This window comes from Opisthorchis viverrini (assembly GCF_000715545.1).
Source record: "Opisthorchis viverrini unplaced genomic scaffold opera_v5_571, whole genome shotgun sequence".
Lineage (NCBI taxonomy): Eukaryota > Metazoa > Platyhelminthes > Trematoda > Opisthorchiida > Opisthorchiidae > Opisthorchis > Opisthorchis viverrini.
In genome coordinates, this window is record NW_008752235.1 from 109,647 (window position 1) to 122,950 (window position 13,304).

General features: G+C 44.2%; 1 protein-coding gene across 1 annotated transcript in view; it reads left to right on the forward strand.

Annotated features, from left to right (window-relative positions):
* T265_15527 (hypothetical protein) overlaps positions 1-13,304 on the forward strand; it is a gene marked incomplete at both ends in the record, with an annotated part of 64,136 nt that overhangs the window by 739 nt on the left and 50,093 nt on the right. The window lies entirely within an intron of this gene.

Here is a 13,304-nt window from a genome sequence, read left to right on the forward strand (position 1 = left end):
AGGTGCCCACCTGAATTGGTCTGGTCCGGAAGTGAATTCCGGTGTTCTGGGATCCAAATCCCGCCATCCAGCTACTGATTGAGATTTTGGTATACCCAACAGACCATGCAATCCGGTCCAAATGCCACCCGTGGGTGGTGGAATCAACTTCAGCAACCTCACATTCCTTCCATGGAGAAAAACAAGTTGATTGTGTTGTTTACCATAGTTGGAACACAAGGTACATGCAACACAGAACGAGTGTGTTGCGCCCAGTTGAATGGTACAAACGTCCGGTGACAACTGCGTGTAGTTCGGTGGACAGTAACATCTGGAGAGCATGGGTAATAACATCAGAATAAGATGGATTCTGCGGAACATATTTTGCCCGTAATACGACTTGGTCCTGATCATAGTGTTTATAGGGGACTTGAAAGAATTTGGTGAGAACAACTAATGAGAATTCTTCCGGAGTCCAATTTGATTGGTCTAAGTTGCGCGAATTTTCATCACTTTGATTGGCTGCTTGAAGATTTTGTTGTTGTTCGGTCATCCGGTTGATTTTGTGTGATTGGTCGTTCTTTTGGTTTTGTAAGTTTGTTCTTCTGCTAGTTGTTTGGTAAACCGGTTCGACCGTTAGCTTTTGCAGTTGGGCTCTCGCTTAACTCTCATCATTGGCCCAGACGATAGCGATAATGACATTGTTTAAATGTGACTGGATTATGCAAATATACATCTACGATAATGCGCGTGCTCACTATGCAACAGCAGACTCAGAGGAACGCAGGAGGGTAGCGCTGTGTCAAAAAACATAAATCAACCTTCTGAATTTAGCCAATTCCTCTCCGATGACGTGTACCAACTTTTGGTTCCAAGGTGAGCGATACACTGATGTGGTGTCTCATTGTGATTTAGATGCACCTGAGCGAAAATCATAGACGGAAGTGGTCAAAGTCTGTTACGGGGACCGCGCAAGGGAACAGAAGGGAAATCTGAAGAGTCACAGAAGTGTGTAGAATCAAATAAATCATCTACAGCGGTATAAATGACATATATGATGTGCAAGTACACATGTGGAAAACGATTAAGGTTAGAAGCGCCCCCCTAGTTGTGTAAAACTATTTGGGGACAATAAGGAAATGCTCCACTGACATTAAGATCTTTTTAGCAATGACTCACATCCGATTTGTCTGGAAAGCGAATTAAGCTAGAATCTGGCGTACCGCGCTTCGTCGCAACGGACGTGCGTGTTAGCACGCACTCCAAATTCGTGGCCATCGCAAGAGTTCATGTCGTCATGTGGCCTCTGAGAATCGCGCAGCGTGATCCTGATTGGCAGGGATAACAAATCAGACACGTGTTGAGCGCCGTCAGTCACACGAATATGTCATGCTTCTAGCTTTGAGTACACTCCAGCGACTGGTCAGTTCAACCAGCTCATCATTGCACGGTTTAAAATGTTACCCATTTAGTGGTTCATGTGAATGACGAAATTCGGCGAACGGATTAACGGTTACCTGGTCGACAAATAATCCAACAAACCCATCATGCAGCTAAAATATTCTGCCCAACCGTTTGTCTGGATGGTTGTTTTTTTTGGTACCCACTCATTTGACAGCCAGGCGAGAAGAGCCAACTGATGTTGAGCGTCTGCCACATTACTGAGCAAGTCAGAGCTGCAATTTCTACACTCATATTTTCGGCGTCGTTTAAAAATTCGATCACAGCGGCGATAAAATAATAGTAAGTAATTCTAGCGCACACCCGAATCAGTTGATGAACTTTTCTGTTGCTAACAGGCTAGTGATGTTTGGGGGTCGCGGTGTTGATTGTTCCATCACTTTGTTTGTGTCAGGAGTCATGAAAAACGTCACTGGTCAGCGGCCTCCGACATAAGAAGCGTTTCGCCATCCTGCCTCACTTTAAACGCTGGTAGCGTTATTTCTGTTGCTGATGTAGCAACCTGTCGGTTAGCTATATCAACACTGGAGGTACGAACTTTCACAGACCTACACAGTTTACAGGACACTGTGACTCGAATAAGACGAAACTAACACGGGCCATTTCAAACGTTTCAAACGAACGACGGAGTTGAAATTTACTCTCATTGCGGCTGTTATCAGGTGAGCAATAAGGGATTATGGATGGAACTCCGTCTATGCACCGTTTCATATGTATACAGGTCAATAAACCGGATCTACCTGAAATGCTTCAGAGTGGCAAATCTGGTGGAAGAGTTTTCGGGCACTTCGGAAGTGGCACTGATCGAAGTTGTATTTCATAGCTTCATCACTCTCAGCCCTCGATTTCTCTTGCTTTGCACAAGGAATTTTATGGTTGTTATTCCGCTGGAGATCACATATGTCGTATCCATTCTCACTAGACTTTATCCTAGTCCAACCAGTTTGGTGTCAAGTTAGCGTTCATCAGTGGTTGTACGTTGTATTGCCTTGACCGATTTGACCTGAGCCGGTTACCGACCAGCCTTTAGTTGTGGTCTGAGTGGACCTGCGTGTCACATGGTTCCAGATGACTGTTTTGAGTCTAAACAAAAACGGTAATTTGCAGTCTAGAAACTTGACATCATGCCAGACAGACACAACTGGAATCTCGAAACCTAATTAAAACTCCCCGGGGTATATGTCCCACAAACTAATTACTTTGCTGCTAAAACGAAGGAAAGAACAACAACCATGGGCTGGTTTTCTAAGGCCAGCCAGATGACGACACCCTTTTCGCCTCCAGCTATCTATATGTTAAGATATTAACAAAAGGAACCAATTATCCCAGCTTAAATTCCACCGTATCGCGAGAGCATCACAAGCAGGCATATAAAACTGGTGACAAAGGCAGATCGAAAAAGCACGCGTCAAAATCACTCTGGTGAGTAGTACACAGCTGCTGTTGGCAGTAATGTGTATAGCAAATTATGTGACGCAGGAGATCATAGTGAGATTACGAGTTTTACCACAAATTCGAACTGCGCGAGTCGAACACCTTTGACGACCAGGGTTCACTGCGAAATTCTCAGTGTTCTGTGGTGATTGTTATACTTGGTGGTTGTTTGTTTCATTCCGGAAGTTCGAGTTCGCCAGTGGCAATTCGGCAAAACACGTCATTTTGTTCCAGAGGAAATCTCCTTCTTGCACTGACGGATAATTGACCATGTTGCACATTGAGCTACAGGGGGAACAACCAACAATTGGTCAACTCCGTTTTACCTCAGGTAGGCAATTTTAGGTGAGCAGATCGCGAGTGCCAAGTGACAACGGATGCGCCGCACCCAACAGACATATTCAGTCTATGATTCAGGGATTTCTCCCACAAAAACATCCTGCGGCACAGTTCTGCCTAAGTGATGGCAGATATTGATAAATAAGATGCATTCCAAACCAGCTCCAGTTGTTATTATACCTGATGCCTCTGAGTAAACAGGAGCCGCGTTTTAATTTCTCTTTAAAACACTTTTATCTGTCGACTGATTCATTATAGATGGGTACAACTAAAATCGCGAGTTTCCTTTTATTCCGGTGTGTTCCAGCTGACCAATCACCGGGTTCCCAAGTAGACGTAACTCATTGTGTTCTGATAGTTCTCCATATCCAGACATGCTTGACGGAGCTACTCAAAGTGGTAGTCCTCATTCGAATCACATCTAATCAATGTGAAAAGCGGGACACCTGGATTTTGTTGATGCATCCGTCGGGGCAATAAACTGTCTCCACCTGCGTTCCCATACTTCATTTCAGTCTACAAATTCTGAATACTCTGAAACTTCCCCGTATTATTCATGAATTACGTCTAGCTCAGAGTGAACATCTGTTCACAAGTCATCTACGTATCGAAACTAGCTGATCGGTACTCGGCGACCTGTTAGCATAGCCACTTCATGTGACTTACTTCATTGGAACTTTAACTCCCTTGTGTGGGTGTAATTCATGTGGTACACGAGCGAACGGCTTATTCTTTAAATGTGTTGATGTGTCCTTTCTGCTGAAATATAGGAGAGCCACGGATTCTGATTATTCATCGACTGGCGCTGACAGCCATCCATAATTCTATTTAAGTAACACAAGTTCGGAGAGTTTTTTTTTACCTGTACTTGGTGCCGAATATTGCAGGAATATTACCAAATCCGATTTGAGGTCTCACATTTTATAAAAAAAACTAGAATATCCCCATGCGAATAAAACAAAGAACAATGAATATCTCCAGGTGCGTCACCAACGTGCAGGCTAAACAAGAGAAAAGATGGGCCGAATAAAATAAAGCGGATTTTCGCTTCAGCGGGTGCAAAGATCACATTTCCAACTTGGGATAAAGTTTGGGGCACCGAGCTTTGTTTAGCAGTCATCGGTTGTCCAGCAAAGAAACTGAATTTGACTGCTCTATTCTTTGACAAAGCCATATGCAACCTTACCTAATATCAAGCACCCCACAAACTAACCTTTTCTAACCGTTGGTATATAAGCGTCTTAGCATACAATGTGCGANGACTTGGAAGAATTTGGTGAGAACAACTAATGAGAATTGTCTTGCAGTTCAATTTGATTGGTCTAATTTCCTCGGATTTTCTTTAGTCTGATTGGCTGGTTGAAGTTTTTGTTGTTGTTCGGTCATCCGGTTGACTTTATTTGATCGGTCGTTTTTTGGTTTTGTAAGTTTCTTCTTCTGCTAATTGTTTGATAAACCGGTTCGATCGATAGTTTTTGCAGTTGGGCTGTCACTTAACTGTCATCATTCGCCCAGACGGTTGCGATAATGACATTGTTTGAATGTGACTGGGTTATGCAAATATACGTCCACGATAATGCGCGTGATCACTATACAACAGCAGACTCAGAGGAACGCAGGAGGGTAGCGCTGTGTCAAAAAACATAAATCAACCTTCTGAATTTAGCCAATTCCTCTCCGATGACGTGTACCAACTTTTGGTTCCAAGGTGAGCGATACACTGATGTGGTGTCTCATTGTGATTTAGATGCACCTGAGCGAAAATCATAGACGGAAGTGGTCAAAGTCTGTTACGGGGACCGCGCGAGAAAACAGAAGGAAAAGTTGAAGAGTCACAGAAGTGTGTAGAATCGAATAAATCATCTACAGCGGTATAAATGACATATATGATGTGCAAGTACACATGTGGAAAACGATTAAGGTTAGAAGCGCCCCCCTAGTTGTGTAAAACTATTTGGGGACAATAAGGAAATGCTCCACTGACATTAAGATCTTTTTAGCAATGACTCCCTCCCGATTTGTCTGGAAAGCGAATTAAGCTAGAATCTGGCGTACTCCGCTTCGTCGCAACGGACGTGCGTGTTAGCACACACTCCAAATTCGTGGCCATCGCAAGAGTTCATGTCGTCATGTGGCCTCTGAGAATCGCGCAGCATGATCCTGATTGACACGTGTTGAGCGCCGGCAGTCACACGAATATGTCATGCTTCTAGCTTTGAGTACACTCCAGCGACTGGTCAGTTCAACCAGCTCATCATTGCACGGTTTAAAATGTTACCCATTTAGTGGTTCATGTGAATGACGAAATTCGGCGAACGGATTAACGGTTACCTGGTCGACAACTAATCCAACAAACCCATCACGCAGCTAAAATATTCTGCCCATCCATTTGTTTGTTTGTTTGGTTTTTTTGGTGCCTACTCATTTGACAGCCAGGCGAGAAGAGCCAACTGATGTTGAGCGTCTGCCACATTACTGAGCAAGTCAGAGCTGCAATTTCTACACTCATATTATCGGCGTCGTTTACAAATTCTATCAAAGCGGCGATAAAATAATAGTAAGTAATTCTAGCGCCCACCCGATTCAGTTGATGAACTTTTCTGTTGCGAACGGGCTAGTGATGTTTGGGGGTCACGGTGTTGATTGTTCCATCACTTTGTTTGTGTCAGGAGTCATGAAATTGCAAAAGTCACTGGTCAGAGGCCTCCGACATGAGAAGCGTTTCGCCATCTCGCCTCACTTTAAACGCTGCTAGCGTTATTTCTGTTGCTGATGTAGCAACCTGTCGGTTAGCTATATCAACACTGGAGGTACGAACTTTCACAGACCTACACAGTTTACAAGACACTGTGACTCGAATAAGACGAAACTAACACGGGCCACTTCAAACGAACGACGGAGTTGAAATTTACTCCCAATGCGGCTGTTATCAGGTGAGCAGTAAGGGATTATGGATGGAACTCCGTCTATGCACCGTTTCATATGTATACAGGTCAATAAACCGGATCTACCTGAAATGCTTCAGAGTGGCAAATCTGGTGGAAGAGTTTTCGGGCACTTCGGAAGTGGCACTGATCGAAGTTGTATTTCATAGCTTCATCACTCTCAGCCCTCGATTTCTCTTGCTTTGCACAAGGAATTTTATGGTTGTTATTCCGCTGGAGATCACATATGTCGTATCCATTCTCACTAGACTTTATCCTAGTCCAACCAGTTTGGTGTCAAGTTAGCGTTCATCAGTGGTTGTACGTTGTATTGCCTTGACCGATTTGACCTGAGCCGGTTACCGACCAGCCTTTAGTTGTGGTCTGAGTGGACCTGCGTGTCACATGGTTCCAGATGACTGTTTTGAGTCTAAACAAAAACGGTAATTTGCAGTCTAGAAACTTGACATCATGCCAGACAGACACAACTGGAATCTCGAAACCTAATTAAAACTCCCCGGGGTATATGTCCCACAAACTAATTACTTTGCTGCTAAAACGAAGGAAAGAACAACAACCATGGGCTGGTTTTCTAAGGCCAGCCAGATGACGACACCCTTTTCGCCTCCAGCTATCTATATGTTAAGATATTAACAAAAGGAACCAATTATCCCAGCTTAAATTCCACCGTATCGCGAGAGCATCACAAGCAGGCATATAAAACTGGTGACAAAGGCAGATCGAAAAAGCACGCGTCAAAATCACTCTGGTGAGTAGTACACAGCTGCTGTTGGCAGTAATGTGTATAGCAAATTATGTGACGCAGGAGATCATAGTGAGATTACGAGTTTTACCACAAATTCGAACTGCGCGAGTCGAACACCTTTGACGACCAGGGTTCACTGCGAAATTCTCAGTGTTCTGTGGTGATTGTTATACTTGGTGGTTGTTTGTTTCATTCCGGAAGTTCGAGTTCGCCAGTGGCAATTCGGCAAAACACGTCATTTTGTTCCAGAGGAAATCTCCTTCTTGCACTGACGGATAATTGACCATGTTGCACATCGAGATACAGGGGGAACAGAACACATCAACCAACAAGTGGTCAACTCCGTTTTACCTCAGGTAGGCAATTTTAGGTGAGCAGATCGCGAGTGCCAAGTGACAACGGATGCGCCGCACCCAACAGACATATTCAGTCTATGATTCAGGGATTTCTCCCACAAAAACATCCTGCGGCACAGTTCTGCCTAAGTGATGGCAGATATTGATAAATAAGATGCATTCCAAACCAGCTCCAGTTGTTATTATACCTGATGCCTCTGAGTAAACAGGAGCCGCGTTTTAATTTCTCTTTAAAACACTTTTATCTGTCGACTGATTCATTATAGTTGGGTACAACTAAAATCGCGAGTTTCCTTTTATTCCGGTGTGTTCCAGCTGACCAATCACCGGGTTCCCAAGTAGACGTAACTCATTGTGTTCTGATAGTTCATCCATATCCAGACATGCTTGACGGAGCTACTCAAAGTGGTAGTCCTCATTCGAATCACATCTAATCAATGTGAAAAGCGGGACACCTGGATTTTGTTGATGCATCCGTCAGGGCAATAAACTGTCTCCACCTGCGTTCCCATACTTCATTTCAGTCTAAAAATTCTGAATACTCTGAAACTTCCCCGTATTATTCATGAATTACGTCTAGCTCAGAGTGAACATCTGTTCACAAGTCATCTACATATCGAAACTAGCTGATCGGTACTCGGCGACCTGTTAGCATAGCCACTTCATGTGACTTACTTCATTGGAACTTTAACTCCCTTGTGTGGGTGTAATTCATGTGGTACACGAGCGAACGGCTTATTCTTTAAATGTGTTGATGTGTCCTTTCTGCTGAAATATAGGAGAGCCACGGATTCTGATTATTCATCGACTGGCGCTGACAGCCATCCATAATTCTATTTAAGTAACACAAGTTCGGAGAGTTTTTTTACCTGTACTTGGTGCCGAATATTGCAGGAATATTACCAAATCCGATTTAAGGTCTCACATTTTATAAAAAAAACTAGAATATCCCCATGCGAATAAAACAAAGAACAATGAATATCTCCAGGTGCGTCACCAACGTGCAGGCTAAACAAGAGAAAAGATGGGCCGAATAAAATAAAGCGGATTTTCGCTTCAGCGGGTGCAAAGATCACATTTCCAACTTGGGATAAAGTTTGGGGCACCGAGCTTTGTTTAGCAGTCATCGGTTGTCCAGCAAAGAAACTGAATTTGACTGCTCTATTCTTTGACAAAGCCATATGCAACCTTACCTAATATCAAGCACCCCACAAACTAACCTTTTCTAACCGTTGGTATATAAACGTCTTAGCATACAATGTGCGAGTTGCGACTGCCACACGATAAAGGCTTGTTATGAATGTCGAGATCGGTAATCCGAAAATTGGGAGCCGGAATAATTGGCCAGTTGCCTACAGATCTTTCAGATGAAATGACATGTGATATGGAAGTGACTGGTCAGACGTAGATATTTCATTTGTTCACTACCAACACAATCGGCTGCAACATAATCTGCCGGTGATAATAGTCACAAACGAAGTTGGAGCAGCTGAATACAACGTCAGCTATAATTCAATCAGACCATTCACATCGTCCGGTCATTTTTTGATCAGCTGCTCCAGTGAACAATGTTCAGATGGAAATGTGGAATAACCTTTCCTCGGTACTACATACACAACGTGGGTAGTGTGAAGAGATGGGGTAAGAGTTAATGCAGATTGTCGCGTGCGACTGAGGAAAGAATGCGCTGTCAGGCAATGAGGCACTGGATTAGATCAGACGTTGGTTGCTAGCATTTCGATTCAAAAGCCCGAGCAAAGCTCTCTGTTAGGACGCGCACGGACATGAAAAAATCACATGTGCAGAGAGTGACGCGTCACCAAGGTCACCATTGGCACGACACGTCCGGAAAGTAGCAGCGTTGGCGGCTCTCACCAAACACGGCTTAGCATCATACGACCAGCCTAGTGGGCCTGAAAGTGTTCACGACCGGAACACCGCCACTGGCTGTACAGAACGAACAAGTGAACGACCATATTTGGCCATTTAGTCATCTTATATATATTTACGCAGACGCTCTGTATGTTTTGTTTAGGCGAACAAGGGCTGATAGCCAGATGCACATTGAAAGTTTTAATAATGCGGCAAGCGTAAAATTTCCATATAGTTGATGCCAGAGCCCACAAGATAGGTTTATTCATCCCATATTCGATTGCTTATTTGGCACAGGAATCTGAAGATCATGATAGATTCGATTGGTTTTGGTAACGTTCACATCTATTCTTGAACCAGGCTTCTGTAGGGCCTTCATCGTTAAAATCTTGATTTTCAACTTCGGTTTCTAGTATTCAGCTCCCATACCACATTCCGGAAAAGGGTATGCTCTAGGCATGAACGCTGGCCCACAAAGGTCCTAGAGGAAAGGCGCAAAAGAAGTTCTTGCTTGGCTCCAGTTCAGACGATCCCCAAACCCTATGGCCGGTAGTTATGGCCATTTGTGCTCATAAAAGTACGCCTACACAACGGGACAAGACTCCGGATTGCAGCTGCTACTAAACTACCGCAGAACCCTCGACCGACGAAGACAGCCAGCCTCAGCAGTAGGGTTATACATGACCATTGTCCGGAACGTCCATAAGGCAGGCGCGATGTTCATCCCAAAAAAACAGCACGCAGTCGGATGGACTGCAAGCCACTTTAACTAGTTCACTGCTCTCTGGAAAAAATTCTCAATTATGGTTCAAAAAGATCACTCCAGGAGACATATGCTGAGCTGACCTTTCCTCAAATGCGAACGCGCTGTAAATGAGCGATCCGCCTGTCAAACAGAAAAAAATTATCACACCTGACCTCGCCTGGGAAAACCTAAATAAGGCGTTTAATTACATGAGCCATCACCAGAACTGGAAACCAACGAGTGACCACATAATGAGATCTCAAGTCTACACAGGTGACTACGCAGGCCTGTGTTCTGCTCCAGTGACCTCGTCACGTCTAATATTGTCGGGGCCTTTAGCTAACTTGGACTTTACGGAGTTGGACGTTCGTCAGCTCTTGCAAAAGACAAACCCGTGGCGCTCGACAAAACCAGACGCAGTCCATCGAATAATTCTACAGGAAACGTGGTTCACACTGGCAAAGCATTTGTACCTGGTGTTTCATCAGCCGCTCGATGTAGAAGGCCTTAACCGTGCTTGGAAAGTGGCGAGTGTCATGCCATATATTGGTGAGGCCTATCTGCCCCACTAATGTACCATGGAACGCCTTTTGAAGCGAGCCATCATAGGTCACTTTACTACGATAAAACTGATAACCCCGTTGAATATGGATTTTTCCAGGACCGTTTATGCGCGTTGGATTTGTTCGTACGTGTGAGCAGCTTAGCGCATGCTAAGGACCGAGGACCCATATGGGATTCCATATTTTCATATTCTCAAAAGCATTCGACTGAGTCCCACAAGTCCCGTTGCTCCACAATCTTCGGTGTTACGGGATTCAGGCGAAAATTGTACACTGGATTAAGGCGTTTCCCAAAAGACTGGCCCGACCCACGTTTCTACGGCGCTGGTCGCCATTACAATTTTTCAATGCTCCGTTTTGGGATCACTGCTGTTTCCGATTGACGTTAAAGCCTTTCATACGTTATTTCCAACCCAGGTCTACATTTTGCGGATGACTTAAAATCCTGTAGTTAAGTTGATAGGGCCTTCCGAAAGGATGTAGTCTCTGCAAAGCATTGGCCACCGAACCGTGCGTTCATACGTCATTCGGAGGGCCGCCTGTGTCGTTCATGATTATAATGGACCAGAAGGCATTACAAGGATGGGTATCTGGCTCTCTTCAAACATGTTCTTCTCGGTGAACGTGGGATATTGTCCCAAAACGCATTCGAAATTCTACTAATGATTCCGGACACCTCCCGTATTACTCAAATGGACTTTCAGAAAATCCGCATTGGGCCAATTCTGCAATATGCCAAGTTGTACATCCGGGAACAGAAATAAGTAAACAGTGAACGTGTTCGAAGAGCTGCTACCGAAATCTCTGCCAAAGTGGACTCCTTGGACTATGGAACGCATTTCGTTTTACTTGATCTTTCTCCCCTGGAGCATCGTTTACACCGAGGAGACCAACTACTTACTTAAACCTCATTTGAACAAGGTTTGGCCAGCAGGATTTTTACACCATTGGTCCACCTAACACACGGTGGAGACATGGTAAGAAATAAACTTCCTGAGACGGTTGCTCAAGCTGAGAACTCAAAGAGCAATGCTGCAGGGTTTTATCGCCTGTATCCTCTGGGTAAACGGCAGTCTCTGAACGACAAGTACAAAATCGGGAAACTAAGGTGAAAGCCCCTTTCCTGCGCATCAATCTGGCAATCCGCGAGTGTGCGCATAAACGCCTAGTGCACGGAATTGAAAGACGTTATTCGGTCTGTCCGCCTGTGACAGGCAAATGTAGATTATGAATTCATTTCCTTCTTAAGAAGAACGCGACGCCAAAAGGAACACCTCCATGAGTGCAGCTTACGTTTGGTTTTGTAAAACTAGTACTATTTGAAGCCCGGTGAGCCATCGAGAGTCTCAGAGATAGTGAATTCACGCAAACAGACATAAAAGGCTGGTATACTGACGATTATTTAGATATATGCCGCTTGTGGGCGAAATGCCTCGAAATAATCATTCTGGACAGGCCGAGTCAAGTTTGCCTGATTACATGAACCAAATCTCTTAATAAATGCGATCCTACCGAGCAAAGTGGCAAAACTAAGCCCTTGGGTGACAACAAAATTATCACGCGTTGGCATTGTGAACCTATTTCACACTACACGGTTGCTCATTTCACTGTTCTTACGTGAATCCGAGAATACAAGCAACTTTGAACTTTGCTTTTGATGAGCTTACGATAGTACAAATTGCCTTGAAGTTTTAATAACCATATTCCTGTGCAAAAGTCCAGCTTTACTGATGTCCGCGGAAAGTTCGACGCCTCGGACGTTGACCTAGTAAGATACCTTGTTTTTCTCCTTCGACCGGACCGCTAGACAGGACGTCTTGTTCAGGTGGCGTCGCAAAAAGTTGAAACCTGTTGGACACTTTCACGTTTGGCTTCCGGTGTTTGCGGGATTTGTGACACATACACCCACTTCCTAGTTTTGAGCCGATCGATTTGATCAGTCTACAATGAAAAATCAAAGGCTCCATCGAGTTAGTTCTCATGGTCCCCAAAAGTTATTGATTGTGACCGGTTTTGAAAAGTTGATAATGGGCATTCTTTTGATAGGGTTTTGCCTTTGAATTTCAAACCGGAGAGATCCGTATGATTCAGAACTCTTATCCACCGATTATACCCCGTGAAGTCGCTCTGCAATTTCGGTCGCTGGATCAAACGGCGGCAAAGTATGCACTCTGACAGCGTCGGCAGGCCTAGAGCAGTGAAATCATGAGAGTTGAGCTTACTATCAGACGTAATACTAGGATCATACACCTACCAGTCATACCGGTGCTAATTGGCTTTCTGAAAATGCACCTCGTCTCTCGAAAACAAGAAGTCGGATTCCACAACCCAAATGATTTGTTCAGTGTTTGTCTTCTAATTAACTAAATCCCCAAGAAATATGTCAAAAGAACAACAAACAAACAATGGTCCTGTTCGATCGAGCAGATAATGAGAGGGACTTCATTTACTTCATACAGGCCTGACAGCAAACAACCTGATCAATACACAGAGCTCCCTCCATAGCACAGGACCACTGAAAACTGCCGTTTAAAAAGCCAGCTGAGGCAGGTCAAAAGAGGAACAAATCAAGGCATTTCGAGAACCATTGTTTAATTACTTTTCACATTAGCATGCACAGAGTTTTTTTGGGCGGCCGAAAATCACTACGAACTTTACTCTAGTTAACGCAAAATCAGGATGTTTGAGCAACTCAACATAGGCGAGATGTCGTGGGCTGGGTTTAGAGCAGATTATGCTGATTCACTTTGCAATCACCGGTGAAATGTATTTGGCCAAATATCCATCATCCGTTGTGAATGCTTGATTCGTGGTTTGTTGTCAGCAATTCCTGTCGCACTTGAGTGTAGACGGAGCCTCAATGTT